This window comes from Pinus tabuliformis, chromosome 3_1 (genome assembly GCF_031772625.1).
Source record: "Pinus tabuliformis cultivar Carrire ecotype Pingquan chromosome 3_1, CPIR1, whole genome shotgun sequence".
In the NCBI taxonomy this organism is placed as follows: Eukaryota; Viridiplantae; Streptophyta; class Pinopsida; order Pinales; family Pinaceae; genus Pinus; species Pinus tabuliformis.
In genome coordinates, this window is record NC_142301.1 from 921,633,153 (window position 1) to 921,649,416 (window position 16,264).

At 42.8% G+C, this 16,264-nt stretch overlaps 1 protein-coding gene across 4 annotated transcripts in view; it reads left to right on the forward strand.

Annotated features, from left to right (window-relative positions):
- Nucleotides 1-16,264, forward strand: part of LOC149190752 (kinesin-like protein KIN-7C, mitochondrial) — a 397,121-nt gene that overhangs the window by 342,289 nt on the left and 38,568 nt on the right. The gene's annotated exons all lie outside the window — the stretch shown is intronic.

The window sequence follows — 16,264 nt, forward strand, 5'->3', positions numbered from 1 at the left end:
AGGATGGCACTATACATCTTGAAGAACTGGAAGCGAAACTTATGAGAGAGGAAGATGAAGCAACAACCATGCCACCTCCACCATCCAGTAGCAGTGCTCGAGTTCCGAGTCTTGTTCCTTTGTTGTTGCCGCCTCCATCTATACCTTCACGTGAAGGGCATGTGCCTTTTGGTTATGGTCGTCGGTCTGGGCGGGAGGAGACTCCTAGAAGACCACCAAGACCTACTCAGACATCAGACATTTCTTTTGGCAAGGGCCACATGAAGTAGTAGATAATAGATTTACAGTTTCTAGTAGTTTTCATAATTGTTGACTCTTTCATATTTATTATGATATTTTTTGTAAACAATATATGACAATTTAAGTTTGAAGTTTGAAGTTGGCAATTATAACTCATTGGTAATGAATTATGAATATGATGCTTCGTGAAAGTTGTTTCATTTCATTTCATTTTATAACATTTCATTTCATGTTAGATATTATTTGTTGTAATGGTTAAACTTAGCTTACAAGTACAACTTTGGTGATCAATGATGGTAAATGTGATATATTGAATTTTCAATTTTGAAAGCTTGAAGTTGAAACTTTAAGATTGATGAATCATGATTCATGAGACTCAATATGTTGTATGTTACTAACTTGTAGATTATAACTTCTAGATGATTGTTGTTATATGGTTCAATGATCAATCTATGTTTTGTTATGTTTTTTTATATCTAATTCATCATTCTACATGTTTTTGTTGACATATATGTATCAAAATATATATATATTATATAAAAAACACTCTGGGATTCACTCCCAAACCGTGAGCTTTTGAAAATGTCGCTCCTGCTCCCCGCTTTTGCTCTCGTTCCCAATTAACACTGGTGAGTACATAGCAGAGAGGCAAAGATAGTGCCAGAGGGTCAGCGTAGTAACTGGAGAGGTTGACACAGAGGCAGCTGGGGACTGTGCAGAGGCTGAGGGGCCTACGTGGGTGATGCAGAGGGCCAAAGAGTTGACGCAGAGAGTCAGAAGGCTGACGCAGAGGGTTCAAAAGCTACACTGAGGCTAGCAGGGCTGATGCAGAGCCAAGAGGAAGCGTCGGAAGGATTTTTGTGGGGCAGAGTAGAGATGAGAGGCTGAATATTTGTTTCCGAGAAGAGGTATTACTACCGTGTAACAATCTCTATTGGGTGAGCCATTTCTGGCACCCTAGTTGTATTCAAAAACTGCATAATAATAAAACCCTCAGAACTGCTGCACCGGTTTTCCCGCATTGGGTTTTTCCAGGGATGATTGTCCAAAAATAATGGTGTCCCTTGTGTGTTTGTCTCAGTATTTCAGTTGTTGATTTGTATATGAGTTAAGGTTGCATTTGTGTTTATTTCAGTATTTATATTTATAAATAACTTGTTAATGGAATGAACAAGTAGGAGAAATTAAACCATATAATGCAGTAGGAATTTCTAACGTGTAAGACTTAGAAATTTCAACATGGTATCAGAGCGTTGCATATCACAGGAGGACTGAAGGCATCAGTGATATCAAAAATTTGTAGCAGTAGCAGCTGTCTCAAGAGACAGAGTTGCTCCTATGCAAAAGGCAGTGGAGAAGTGACACAGAGGGCCTGCATCATCATTTCAAGCCAAAGAGAGGACCAGTGCAGAGGCAGAGAGAGGCAGAAGAGGCTCACAAAGAGCCACGTCATCCTACTCAGCCAGGTAGGCTTGACGTAATTGGCCAGCGGAGTGATTCAACTTTTGTTGGGATTGCGCAGCACTGGAAGGCTCAGTTTCTTTAGTTGTCAGGGCCTAGGGAGTTGTGGGCAGATTGAGGATTGGGAAGTTGGTGGGGTGTTTTTTCCGTCGAAGCATAACAATACCTAATGGGACAGAACCAAGGTAGAGGGAGTTGCTGCCTTGACGGATTTCTGGGCAAGAAATCCAGATCCAAGTTGTAGTTGCAAAGAGGATTGGAGAGGAGCAGTTTGACATTTGGCGGGAAGATTTCTAGCAGGGAAATCAGGACTTAGAGGGAGATTTCCAGGAGGGAAGTCGAAACTCAGAGGGAGTCCAGAAGAGGAGCGGGGATGGCAGTAAATGGACTGACGGATCAGGACAAGTTGGACGAGGCTTCCAACTTTGTCATCTGGAAGGCCAGGATCCTGGCAATCCTGGATAGACATCGCTTCAAGGGCTTCGCCTTGAGAACCGTGGCTATCCTAGTCAACCCAGCTGATAATGAGAAGTATGAGGATGTAATGGCAAGGGCAAAGTGCATAATCCTTGATGGGGTCAAGGATCATGTCGTACCACATATTGCTAAAAAGAATACGACAAAGGAGATGTGGGATACTTTAACGACATTATATCAGGGCACCTCCATGTAACGGAAGTTGCTATTGGAGAATCAGCTGCAGACGTATCAGATGCAGAAAGGGGAGTAGATAGATCTATTCCTCCTTAGATTGTAAGAGATTCGTAACCAACTTACTTCCATAGGGGCCACCCCGGATTAGGAGTTCATGGTGAGGACCGCCCTGAATGCAATCTCCGAGGAGTGGGAGACATTTGTCCAAAGCATTTTGGGCGGAGCTAACCTTCCAGGATGGGAATAGATGTGGGTTGCTCTTCGCCAAGAAGAGATCAGACGGTTGACCAAAGCGGGAGTAGTGAGAAGGCAAGTCGAATCAAGAAAGAGGAGGAGGATGCGGCTCTGGCATTTGCGGGACAACAAGGGAAGAGGAAGAAGGATATCTCCAAGGTGAAGTGCTTCCATTATGGGGAGCTGGGTCATTATGCATCCCAGTGTCTCAGGAAGAAGAACAAGGGAGAGGCTTCCGACTCCAAGGCAGCTCTGGCTAAGGCAGAGAAAGAAGTTGAGACTGATGACGACTGTGCCATGAGTGCTCATGCACCTCTAGAGAAGAGGTGGGGAGACATCGAGTTGTAGTCAGGAGGACTACATACCAAGGGCAAGATCCTTGAGATGCCCAAACTCTTGCATCATATCCGGCTACGAGAGCCCTTAACGACAGTAGCAAGATGATGGATGTTGGATAGAAGCAAAATGTGATGGAGCGACAAGGCAGCGTTCGAGTGCAGAGGTCTGTAGCAGCGCAGTGGGGGTTGCAACAGTGCGAGAGGCACAGAGGTGTTTGTAGCAGCGCAAAGGCAGCTTCAGCATGAGGAGGCTTCCGAACTAACAAGGATGTCGGAATTTGGGTGGATCAGTTACTTCTCGGTAACTGAGTTGCAGTTCAGTAGTTAGTAGTAACAGTGTTAGGGGCAGCATGTGCAACATGTTGAGAGGGAGCTGCAATACAAATGTAGCAGTGGCAGTGGCAGAGTCATGGGCAGCAGTATAAGAAGCAACAATGCAGTGGATGTAGGGCAGTAGGCCCAGCATCAGCACAGGTACTGATGTGGAAGGATTAGTGTGATGTTCAGTGGTGGAGCATTACTAGAGCACATTCCTCGCTAAGAGGGAGTGTTGATTTGTGGTAGTATCGATGTGCTCTAGCCATGAAAATTGGTGGAGAAGCTAAGGCACATAAGATCTCCAAGACCTAGAAATGGTCTGGGGAAATTCCACCCGATTGGAGAGATATTAAAATAATTAATATTTTTAATGGGGTTCCTAAGTCTAAACTTAGGAAAATTAAAATATAATGGGTATTAATATAAAACTGAGTGAGAATGTTCTAAATGACATGGATCAAGCCAAATCTAATCTTAGTCGTTGATTTGAGACTTAATCTCGACTGTTGAAAACTCAACAGGAAAAGTATAAGAGGAGGCTTGAGGGTCAGTTGAAGATACACCAAGATTGATCAGTTAGTTCGATTTTTTGGAGCAAGGCTTGCTGAGAAAATTCAAACAAGTGATCTGTTGCAGCGAGGGGCAATGAGTACATAGTAGAGAGGCAGAGATAGTGACAGAGGGTCAGCGTAGTAATTGGAGAGGCTGACGCAAAGGCAACTAGAGCTACGCAGAGGCAGTTGGGGACAACGCAGAGGGTGAGGGGCCTGTGTGGGTGACGCAAAGGGCCAGAGAGTTGACGTAGAGTGTCAGAAGGCTGACGCAAAGGGTTCAGAAGCTACACTGAGGCTAGCAAGGTTGACGCAGAGCGAAGAGGAAGTGCCGGAAGGATTTTCGTGGGGCAGAGTAGAGCTGAGAGGTTGAATATCTGTCTTCGAGAAGAGGTATCAATGCCGTGTAACAATCTCTGTTGGGTGAGCCATTTATGGCACCCTAGTTGTATTCAGAAATTGCATAATAATAAAACCCTCAAAACTATTGCACCAGTTTTCCCGCATTGGGTTTTCCCACGGATGGTTGTCCAAAAATAACGGTGTCCCTTGTGTGTTTGTCTCAGTATTTTAGTTGTTGATTTGTATATGAGTTAAGGCTGCATTTGTGTTTATTTCAGTATTTATATTTATAAATAACTTGTTAATGGAATGAACAAGTAGGAGAACTTAAACCAGATAATACAGTAGGAATTTCTAATGTGTCAGACTTAAAAATTTCAACATCAACGACTAACTCCATTGATCATTTGACCCTCTAGAGAGGCATATTCTTGAATTATTGAGCTATTTGGTGGGCTTGTCACCAAAAGTATTGTTATTATGCACATTATTTTATTTTAGGAGCTTAATTAAGCCAATTTAGCTTAAATCAAATTCATTAGAGAGTGTAAAAATAGAAGTGAGATGATTCGTTTTCATGATCATCACTTGGATTGGGTTATTTGCTCTTGTGAGATTTTCGCTATCCCTTTTGGAGGACGAGTTTGGATGTTATGGATGAATTTTGATGTTTGGATATCTCTCTCTTGTCTTGGAGCTTCATTATTGGCATAATTTGATGATTGGATATACTCTTTTGTACATGTAAGCGTTATTATCATGCTTATTCTTGTTATTTTCTTTGTCTCATGAATGTTGCTGGGATTTTCGCTTCACAAGTCTAAAATTTACTGCTTTTCTCTACAAATTAGTAGAAATTGTGATCTTTTATAGCATTGCATCATGTCATGGGCCATGTATGAATGGGTGAATGTTCCTAGAGATAATTTGTGATAAATACATCTCGATAAGTCATCAATTATTGCAAATCGAAGTATAAAGACCTTGAAGCAACTACTCTCATGCCCTAATGCCATGCGAAGTTGTTTGAAGGCCTCCTTCATAGGGTGAACTCTTTCCAAAACATAAATTCTCCTTGACTCCATCTCTCCCAAAGGACAAGGCACTAATCCTCTATAGATGATCACTTTCAAAGCTTATTTTTCTCACCTTACCCTCTTTTCTAGGCCTACCCTCCATAGGTCACCTAGGGCATCACTTATATCATGTTCTAGCCATCCAAACACTTAGATTTTTGGTCCACAACTGTGTTGAGATTTGCTTTAGAGGCCCTCCTAATTTGAAGCAAATCCGATGGTGGAATCTCGAGATATGGCGAGCCCTAGCTCAAGGACCATTTCTTGCCCTAGGTCTCCCTTGGCTAGTGTCCTCGTTAGGATCATTGAATTCAAACCTCAAAGAAAAGTTTTTCTTTGATCCTTTTCTCCTCCCTAATTAGGTCAAGCCCCTCATTGGGTGCTCAACTCCATACCCTTGACCTAATTTTGGGTCTGCTTGGTCCGTGTGGTCCCACAACCCATTGATGCCAATTCCACAAAGATCACACAAAGTCCAATTCTCCATAGGAATCTCTAGGCCTAGGAATCTGTAAAAATTTCTGTTTTCCCACCCCGGTTTTCAGTTTCTCCTTATTTCTCCCATGTAGTTAAATGTCCATTCCCATAACCATACATTTAACAGACTGAAAAAAATAAATATTGCTGAAAACACAAATTCTGGAAATTTTTCAGAATGCTGGAAATTGCAGAATTAAAAATCAGCAATTAAAAACAGCCATTAAAACACATTAAAACACTGATATTTTTTGTCAACTTGACCCTGGAAAAACCCCCTACAACTCTTGGGGAAAACCAGTTTGAGAGCTCTTCTTTATTTCTGAAAATTGTCTTTTTACAATGAGAATTATTCAGCAAAAAAATCAGCAAGCAAATTTACAACTTATCTCCTTTCCCGTGCCTCACAGCAATCTGGAAATTACAGCAAACAGGACAGCAATAAATGTTGTACGACCTCCGTTTTGTGTGCAGAAAAATCAGCAAACTGCTCCTCGATTTTTGTGCAAAAATCTGCCTTTCACTATGTGCTGAATCAGCTGTACAAATCTGCTCAACTGCTGCCTTGGAATGTGTGCCAAGCTGCTGTCTCCTTCTCCTCCCTGCTCAGAAATCTCTCTTGCTCTCTTGCTCTCCTTCTCCCAATCTGCTCATGAAAGAATGAATGACCTTTTCCTCCTTTTCTTCCTTTAATATAACTCCAAGTGACTTTTGGGTGATCCAAGTGACTTTTGGGTGATCTCTAAATCCAATCGCTGAAATAGATTTAGATCAATGGTTGAGATTAAATGCTCATTTAAATCTCACTTTCTATTTTTTAATTCACCCCACTTTAATAAAGACCCACTTAGTCATTTATTTCCAAAGTCACTTTTCCTTTCTAATTTTTCATTGACTTTATAAAAGTCACTTTAAAATTAGACTTAATAACTTTATCACTTAAAGTCACTTTTAAATTAGATTTAACTTTATAAAATTATAAAGTCACTTTAGGAGAAAAATTAAATTCTTTTGGACACTTTTCCCTAGGCCAAAGATCAAAGCCTAAGGGAACCACCTGTCCTCCGGTACCAAATTTCAACACTCCCTCTTACCGAGGAAGGTGTTCCTCACCACACCCATCTTGTCTCTGAAGTAGACATGCTTGCCCCGTGGTAAGGCTTTGGTAAGGATATCTGCAACCTGCTCATCAGTGGAAATATACTCAAGCTTCACAGCTCCCTTCTGAACATAGTCTCTGATGAAATGATATCTGATCCCGATATGCTTTGACCTGTCATGAAATACTGGATTCTCCATGAGTTTAATGCAACTCTGATTATCACAGTAAATCACTGAAGGTCTCAACGGCTGACCAAATAAGCCAAACAACATCTTGCGAAGCCAGATGGCCTCACAACTAGCTAGACTGGCTGCCATATACTCTGCTTCCGCTGAACTCAGTGCTACTGACTGCTGCTTCCGGCTGAACCATGACACTACTGCTGAACCCAACCCAAAACAACACCCTGAAGTGCTCTTCCTATCAGAAGCACAACCTCCCCAATCAGAATCAGTGTATCCTGCCAATCTCACTCCATCTCCCTGCCTGTAGTCCAGACCATAATCCACTGTCCCCTGCAAGTACCGCAAAATGTGTTTTGCAGCCACCCAGTGAACCTTCCTAGGCTCACACATAAACTGACTCATCGTGTTGACTGCAAAACAGATATCTGGTCTAGTGTTGACCAAATACATCAAGGAACCAATCAGCTGCCTGTACAATGTGGGATCCACCAACTCGGAATCCGAAGCATGAAGCTTCTTCCAGTTGGTGATCATCGGTGTCGACATGGGTCTACAATCCTCCATGTGGAATCTGCTAAGGATGTCCACAATATACTTCCCCTGCCCCAGGAAGAAATGCCCCTCCTCCTGCCACACCTCCAAACCCAAAAAGTAATGCATCAAGCCGATGTCCTTCATCTCAAACTCCGCCGCAAGATCTCTCTTGCAGTGCTCTATGAGTCTCTCTGCACCTGTAATGATCAAGTCATCCACATACAGCACCAGAATGAGAGGCTCCTCACCAATCACAATAAAGTAAAGGTTCGGATCTGCCTCACTCTTTGTGAAACCCATCCCCTGCAAGTATGCATCTATCCTGGAGTACCAAGCTCTGCGAGCTTGCTTCAGGCCATAAAGGGCCTTCTTCAATCTGCACACATGGGACTCCTTCCCATGCACCTCAAAGCCCTGTGGCTGCTCAATGTACACCTCCTCCTGTATGAAGCCATTGAGAAATGCGGTCTTCACATCCATCTGGTGGATCTTCCAACCCATCTCTGCTGCTATCGATATAATGGAGCGGATCGAAGTATATCGAGCCACGGGAGCAAAGGTCTCCTCATAATCAACTCCCTCTACCTGGGAGAACCCTCTAGCCACAAACCTCGCTTTGAATTTCTCAATGCTGCCATCTGCAGCATGCTTTACCTTGTAAAGCCATCTGGAAGTAACCACGGATTTGCCCTCAGGCCTCGGCACCACCTCCCAAACATCATTCTTCATGATAGAAGAATACTCCTCCTACATGGCCTCTCTCCAGACCTGCTGGCTAGCTGCCTCCTCATAGCTAGAAGGCTCAGAGTCAAGGATGCTGGTAACCATCGCCATATAACTACAAAACCTCTCAGGTGGTCTACTCTCTCTGACCGGCCTCTTCGGCTCAGCAACAGATGTGACATCTCTCAAGGTGTCCTGAAGCCACTTGGGCTTCCTCTTCCCTGAGCGCACTTCTTCCACCGGAGAATGAAACTCCTCCTCCTCATCATCATCAGTAGCCTGAACTCCTGACTGTCTGTCTGCTGTCCTCCTGCCTGCACCTGAACCTGTAGAAGCTGAGGTACCGTGTGAACTGTCCATCAGTGGACTCCCTAGTGAACTGCTCTGTGAACTGCTCTGCATGCTGCCCGGAGCACCACCCATCTGGCTCGATAAGCCACTGCTCACTGACGGACCTGACATCCTCATAGATGTACCTCCGGATCCTCCTGATCCCTGCCCACTGGATCCCTGCGACTGACTCAACTGCTGCTGAGGGTCTGGCTGATCCAGATACTCTAACTCCCGTGACCTCCTAAAGGCCCTGTCCTCCTCGAACTTCACATCCCGTCTGACAACAACTCTCCTCTGTGCAGGAATGTAAATCCGAAAGGCCTTTGAGTTCTCACTGTAGCCCACAAAGATACCCTTCTCTGCGGTGGGCTCTAGTTTGGTCCTCTTCTCCTTGGGTATATAGGAGTATGTAATGCATCCAAAGATATGAAGATGACCAAGATCAGGCTTCTTCCCAGAGAAAGCCTCCTCCGGAGTCATGTGCCCCAAGGCACGATGCGGACTCCTATTCTGCAAGTAAACAGCTGTGTTGCAGGCCTCTGCCCACAAGAACAATGGCAACCCCTGATCATGTAACATAGCTTTGGCAGCCTCTATGATGGATCTGTTCTTCCTCTCCGCAACCCCGTTCTGCTGGGGGTTGTAAGGAACAGTGAACTCCCTCCTAATGCCTGCCTCCGCACAATAGTCAACAAACTCTCCAAGGGTGTACTCTCCTCCATTGTCCAACCTCAAGGACTTGATCTTTCGGCCTGTCTGTGTCTCCACAAGAGCTCTGAACTCCTGAAACCGCTTGAAGACCTCACTCTTGGTCTTCAAAAAATAAATCCAGGTCCTCCTGGAGTGATCATCAATGAATAACACATAGTACTCATATCCACTCAAGGAAACATGAGACATCCGACCGCTCACATCGGAATGAATCAAATCAAGTATCCCCGTCGCTCTGCTGTCACTGTTGGGAAAAGGGGATTTGGCAAATTTGCCCATCGCACAACCTCTGCAAGTATCAAAGTGATCAGTACTGAAATCTGGCACACCTGTAGTGATCTCCCGCAATGTCCTCAAGGCTCCATGATACATATGTCCCATCCTGCGGTGCCAAATCTCACACAGCTCAGAACTGCTAGCTCTGCTGTCGGTACTACTGCTCAATGCCAAAAGGGGCTGAAATGCAAACTTGTACACCTTTGCATGGCGTACACCTATCACTCTAGCTAAATCAGCTGGAGTGTCCCTGGGATACATCAACACCTGTCCTCCCCTGAACAGTACCTCATATCCTCTGTCCTCCAAAGCTGAGACGGATATGAGGTTCTTCCTCATCCCTGGCACATAAAGAACCTCTGACACTTTCAAGGGAGGTTTGGACTCCCTCTGAAATGTCACTGTCCCCACCCCGACTGCTCTAACAACTCTGTCATCACCGAGTACTATCTCAATATCAATACCACTCTCTGAAAGCTCTGAGAAGTACTCACGGACTCCTGTCATGTGACGTGAAGCCCCACTGTCCACATACCAAATACCTGTAGATGCTCCGCTAATCGAGGGAAAAGCATGCTCCCTCTGAACCTGTGTGGCAGGTGATCCTGCACTAGAGGACTCACATGTAGTGAACGCAAACTCTCGGTCAAAACGACCAGCAAAGTCCTCAATCTCTGCTGAAGCTGCCACGTCCTGGTTCTTCCCCTTCTTCTTCTTCTTCTCCGGACACACAACTGCATAGTGTCCCATCTTTTGACAATTCCAACACTTCACCTTGGAATAGTCCTTCTATGTGTTCCCCTGTTTACCTTTACCTTTGCCTTTGCCCCCACCACTGCTTGTGGAAGCCTGCTTCTTCCCTTTGCCTTTCTTGCCTCCTACCACCAGTGCTACATCCTCATCCTGCTCAACTGGCTTGGCTGCCCCAAGCTGTCCTTTCCTGATCTCTGTCTGAATGCAATCATCCCAAAACCTCTCCCATGTGGGAAGGGTCTCACGTGCACAAACCCCATCAGCAAAGTTCAACCATGAACGGGGGAGGCCATTCACTGCAATACGCACCAACTCAGTGGATGGAATGGCCTCTCCAATCGCTGCCAACTCATCTCTCACATTGGTAATCTTTGTGAGATATCCAGCTGCACTATCATTCCCCATCTTAATGTTCTTCAGCTTCTCCTTCAGGACCATCTTCCGGTTCTCATTGGTACTCTGGTAGAGATTGGACAATGCTGTCCACATCTCATGGGCATTGCTCTTTTCTCTCACATGAGGAATGCAATGGTCTTTGATTCCGTCTAGAATCAGCCTCTTACCCTTATTGTTCTTCTTTTTATACTCAGCCAACTGAGTAACATCAGTGGGCACAACAACAGGGTTCTGTGCGGTATGCACCATGATATCCCAGACTTCTGCCTCCTCAAAGATACTCTGCATTCTCTCCTTCCAAACGCTGTAATTTATATGCCCATCCAGCCTATCCTCCACCCTCAATCCCAATGACATCCTGCTGTCCTAAAACTGAAAAATAGCACTGCTGTAGTAAAGATAAAACTGTTGTTTATGAAAAAATCAGCTTGCTGGAATTTTCTGAGTGAAAAATCAGCAACTGTAATTTTTCCTTTTGCTGTCCCAAACTGCCCTTCAGCACTCAAGCTCTGATACCATGTAAAAATTTCTGTTTTCCCACCCCGGTTTTCAGTTTCTCCTTATTTCTCCCATGTAGTTAAATGCCCATTCCCATAACCATACATTTAACAGACTGAAAAAAATAAATATTGCTGAAAACACAAATTCTGGAAATTTTTCAGAATGCTGGAAATTGCAAAATTAAAAATCAGCAATTAAAAACAGCCATTAAAACACATTAAAACACTGATATTTTTGGTCAACTTGACCCTGGAAAAATCCCCTACAACTCTCGGGGAAAACCAGTTTGAGAGCTCTTCTTTATTTCTGAAAATTGTCTTTTTACAGTGAGAATTATTCAGCAAAAAAATCAGCAAGCAAATTTACAACTTATCTCCTTTCCCGTGCCTCACAGCAATCTGGAAATTACAGCAAACAGGACAGCAATAAATGCTGTACGACCTCCGTTTTGTGTGCAGAAAAATCAGCAAACTGCTCCTCGATTTTTGTGCAAAAATCTGCCTTTCACTATGTGCTGAATCAGCTGTACAAATCTGCTCAACTGCTGCCTTGGAATGTGTGCCAAGCTGTTGTCTCCTTCTCCTCCCTGCTCAGAAATCTCTCTTGCTCTCTTGCTCTCCTTCTCCCAATCTGCTCATGAAAGAATGAATGACCTTTTCCTCCTTTTCCTCCTTTAATATAACTCCAAGTGACTTTTGGGTGATCTCTAAATCCAATGGCTGAAATAGATTTAGATCAATGGTCGAGATTAAATGCTCATTTAAATCTCACTTTCTATTTTTTAATTCACCCCACTTTAATAAAGACCCACTTAGTCATTTATTTCCAAAGTCACTTTTCCTTTCTAATTTTTCATTGACTTTATAAAAGTCACTTTAAAATTAGACTTAATAACTTTATCACTTAAAGTCACTTTTAAATTAGATTTAACTTTATAAAATTATAAAGTCACTTTAGGAGAAAAATTAAATTCTTTTGGACACTTTTCCCTAGGCCAAAGATCAAAGCCTAAGGGAACCACCTGTCCTCCGGTACCAAATTTCAACAGAATCATCTTTGCTTTACAAGATATATTCCCAAACCCTAGCCTCGAGAATCCTCTTAGCCCTTCTTAGAGAGCATATCGCCTTGCTTTCTGAGCAAGAAAGCCATATAATTGAGTCTCTCTTGTGTATAGGTCGTAGGAATCACTCCTTGTCCTCTCATTGTTCCATTCATCTAGTGATTCCACTTTATACTAGTTCTCCTCCCATCGGTGAAAATCCGTAAAAGAGCAGGGAGCCTTAGTTGAGGTGATAGTGGGCTATCGCTCTATTGTTTCCCTCGACCTAATAGTTGCTTGATAGGATCCCCTTCTAGGACCCCTACTAATTTGAGCGTTAACATTTTTGGCGTTGTTGCCTGGGACACGAGACGTGTGTTTTGTTCCCCATACGACATATTGACATATCATTATTGGCGACTCCATTGGAAGAACGAAGCCCTAGTTCTTCATTGAACTTCAAAGTTAATGTTTGTAGGGTGAAGCAAGCATCTATCAAGGCACTTCAATTCACCCTGGTGACTCCATTTTAATCCTAATATGCAAAATCATGAAAAATGGACTATTGTAAAAGAGAGATTAATCTTGGTCCTACATTTGCAAAACTCAATGACCAAGACATTCAAAAATTACAAGAAAATGTGGACCGATATGTTGTGTTTTGTGAAGATCTGTTGGAAAACATGAATAAAAAATTCATGCTCAGGTTTCATAGAGCAACACAAAAACAACTCTACATAATGATGTGCGCTTATGAGAAGGATCCTAGTCATCTCTTCAAATTTGCCAGCCAAACCTGTGCTTTTAATATTTTGACTGACCTCATCAATGAAAAATATTATAGTCAATCACAAAGCCCCGTAGAATGTGATCAGGTTGACCATGAAGATAAAGAGGTTGGAGAGGACCTTGGGAACCTAAATAATGAGCAAAAAGATGAGTCCTCCTTGGGTCCACATGATGAAAAGGATGATTTTGAGAATACATGTGTTGGGGAGGATGAGTTTATGGAAGGTGAAGTTGAGGCTAACCTTACCTTTCTCAAGGATATTACTCCCAATGACTCTCCTTTTGAGAACCTTGAGGAAGGTGATCCCATTAGCCCCTTGGAAGATGACATTGGAGATTACTTCCACATTGAAAAGGAGAAATGGGAAATTGTTGGTCCTCAATTTGATTGTGCTCCCATTTACGACACCAACAAGGAGGATGAGGCTGAGATTGGTCTTCCCTTTCTCTCGAGCATTATTTATGATGACATATCCATCGATACCCTTGGGAAGGAGAATTATTATTTTCCCTTGCATGAAGAGGGGCAATTGGAAGTAATCGATTCTCCTTTTAGGGGAGACCCAATCTTTGATACTAATAATGAGGAAATCAATAAGGCTCCTACCTATCCTCCTTATGATTCTATATTCAAATCACTTGAGCCTTTAGATTATGATTTTGGGGAAGAAAAACCCATTGAATATAATACTTCACCCTCCCCTTTGCCTTTTCCTCTTGTTCATCATCTTGAGTCTTCCTCAAGTGATTCCCTCACCCCTTTTCATATGATCTCCAGTGACCATGGGCCCCTTTACCTTCCTAGGTATGATGTTGAGGAAGATCCTTCCCCCTCATACACTCAGGATTGTGGATATAATCACTCCATTGAGCAACCAATATGTTGTCCCCTTCCGTGTTTCGAGTCTCCTTTCTCCTCCCATCGTGACCTTGTGGCACCTACGAAGCATAATATTGTGAACAATGATTGTGATATGGAGTTCTTGAGAGTGATCATTCATTCCACCATTGTGTATGTAGAGGGAAAGCCCCAAACTTCTAGATTGACTTATTTTCCTTCTCCTAGGGCTTCATTTTACCTCGAATGGAGATCATATTTTCCCACCTACCCCTCGCCTCATCCTCCATGTGATTGTGTTTGCATTCACTTTGGGATTTGCTACATGAGTAATCATACTGGTAGGAATGTGTATATTAGTATGATTTAAATGAAATGTTATAGAAGTTCTAGAACATTAGTGACTTAGATTAGGATATCATCTTAGCCGTACATCTCAAGGTTGAGATAGATGGCAATTTGGATGAAGGAGATTACTTTTACTCTCAAAGAAAAAAGAGAAAATAGAGAAGTCAACCTCATGCATGAGAAGAGAGCAAGAGAGGATAGGTCGACCTCATACATGAGGAGAACAAGAGAGCTGGAGGTATGAAGAGTGCGTCAGGAAGAAAAGGAGCAGGTCTGCTAAAGAGATCAACAAGATATCAGTAAGTTGTAGAGGCCATACCACTATTGTAATTGTCTTTTCTTTATCCACAGGTTGTGCAGTGTCTTTTATGGACTACTGGAGTATGCTTTAGTGCTGAGAGGAGAGAGTAATTTGTTGTCTACGAAAGACAGAAACAAAGCAAGGCATACAGTTGTAGCTGTTGTTAAATTTCAATAACCAACCAGATTTATTTTCTCGTGGCAATTTATTTTATTTCTAGCAATTTATTTAGTTAGCCGAATAAATACCAAATTACTAAAAATAAAATCGTTGGTATTTTTAACTTCTAGAAATGAATATATGCAGTGGAATTTAAATTAGAAAGATCAATCACACATTGCAAAAATAATTCACCCAAAACAATTCTCTGTCATCTATTAATCTGGAAAATCTAGGTTTTCGACCCATAGAGATATAAGGAAAATTACGATAAAGGAACTTGTAACTCGGCCCCCATAGTATGAATTTGGCCCAAGGAATTCGGCCTCTAGAAGATATCAGCCTGGAGAAATTCGGCCCAATCAATCAGCTGGCAAATTGACCCATTCCCTCCCTGCATACTATCCCTACGCCTCAGGAAAAACTCAACCCCCCAGGAATTAAGCTTTCTCCAAATCAAATCGATCTTCCTCTAGCAACTTGGCCCTGCAATCTCCTCAACTCGGCCTCCCAGATTCGCCTTCAATTCACCTGTACTCCTTTGCGCTCTAGTCTATTGAGCCACTCGCACTAGAGAAAAGCGCTCTCTCTGTGATGACTCGCTCACTTGTTTTCTTGTGTGTTTCACCTCTTCGCTAGGCTTCCTTTATAATCTTCATTAAGTCCAAATCCCTAATCCTAATCTCCCTTCTATAACATTTTGGAGATCAATGGTTGAGATGATTTCAAAGTCATTTAAATATAAAATTACTTAACCTTATAAAATGACTTAATAGTCCACAATAATTATTGAATTTAATTATTGTACTTTTCATAAGTTAGAATTAGGAAAGAAGACATAAATCACTTACTCCACCAAGCAAGCACCTAGAGAGGCAATAAATCATCTCCCACTTGCTAAACCACCAAGCCTATGCAGAAGACCTTCTAAAGCTACCACTAGCTTCAACACTCCCTCCTAACAATGAAGGGATTCTCCACCACCCCCAGCTTAATTTGGTATTTCACAAACTTCCCTTTCACTAGAGACTTAGTGAGAATATCTGCCACCTGCTCCTTTGTAGAAATGTTCTGCAATCTCATAGCACCTCTCTAGACCTAGTCTTTGATGAAGTGGTATTTGATCTTTATGTGCTTGGACCAATCATGAAACATGAGATTCTCAAAGAGCTTAAATCAACTTTCATTATCACGGTGAATCACTATTGGCCCCATTTGTAGGTCAAATAGTCCTGGAAGCATCTTGCGAAGCCACACTGCCTCATAGCTCACCATATTCACTGCCATGTACTATGCCTTTGTGGAACTAAGTGCCACTGGCTGCTACTTCCTATTCTACCAAGAGATCATGGTTGATCCCAAGCTTAAACAACATCCAGATGTGGATTTTCTATCCACTACATTCCTAGCCTAATCAGAATTTGTGTACCCCTACAACTCCACTCCTCCACCTCTGACATATCTCAATCCAAAGTCCAACATACCTCACATGTATCTCAGCACATGCGTCACTGCCACCCAATGAACCTATCTTAGCTCCACCATGGGCTGGTTGAGTGTGTTCACAACAAAACATATATCC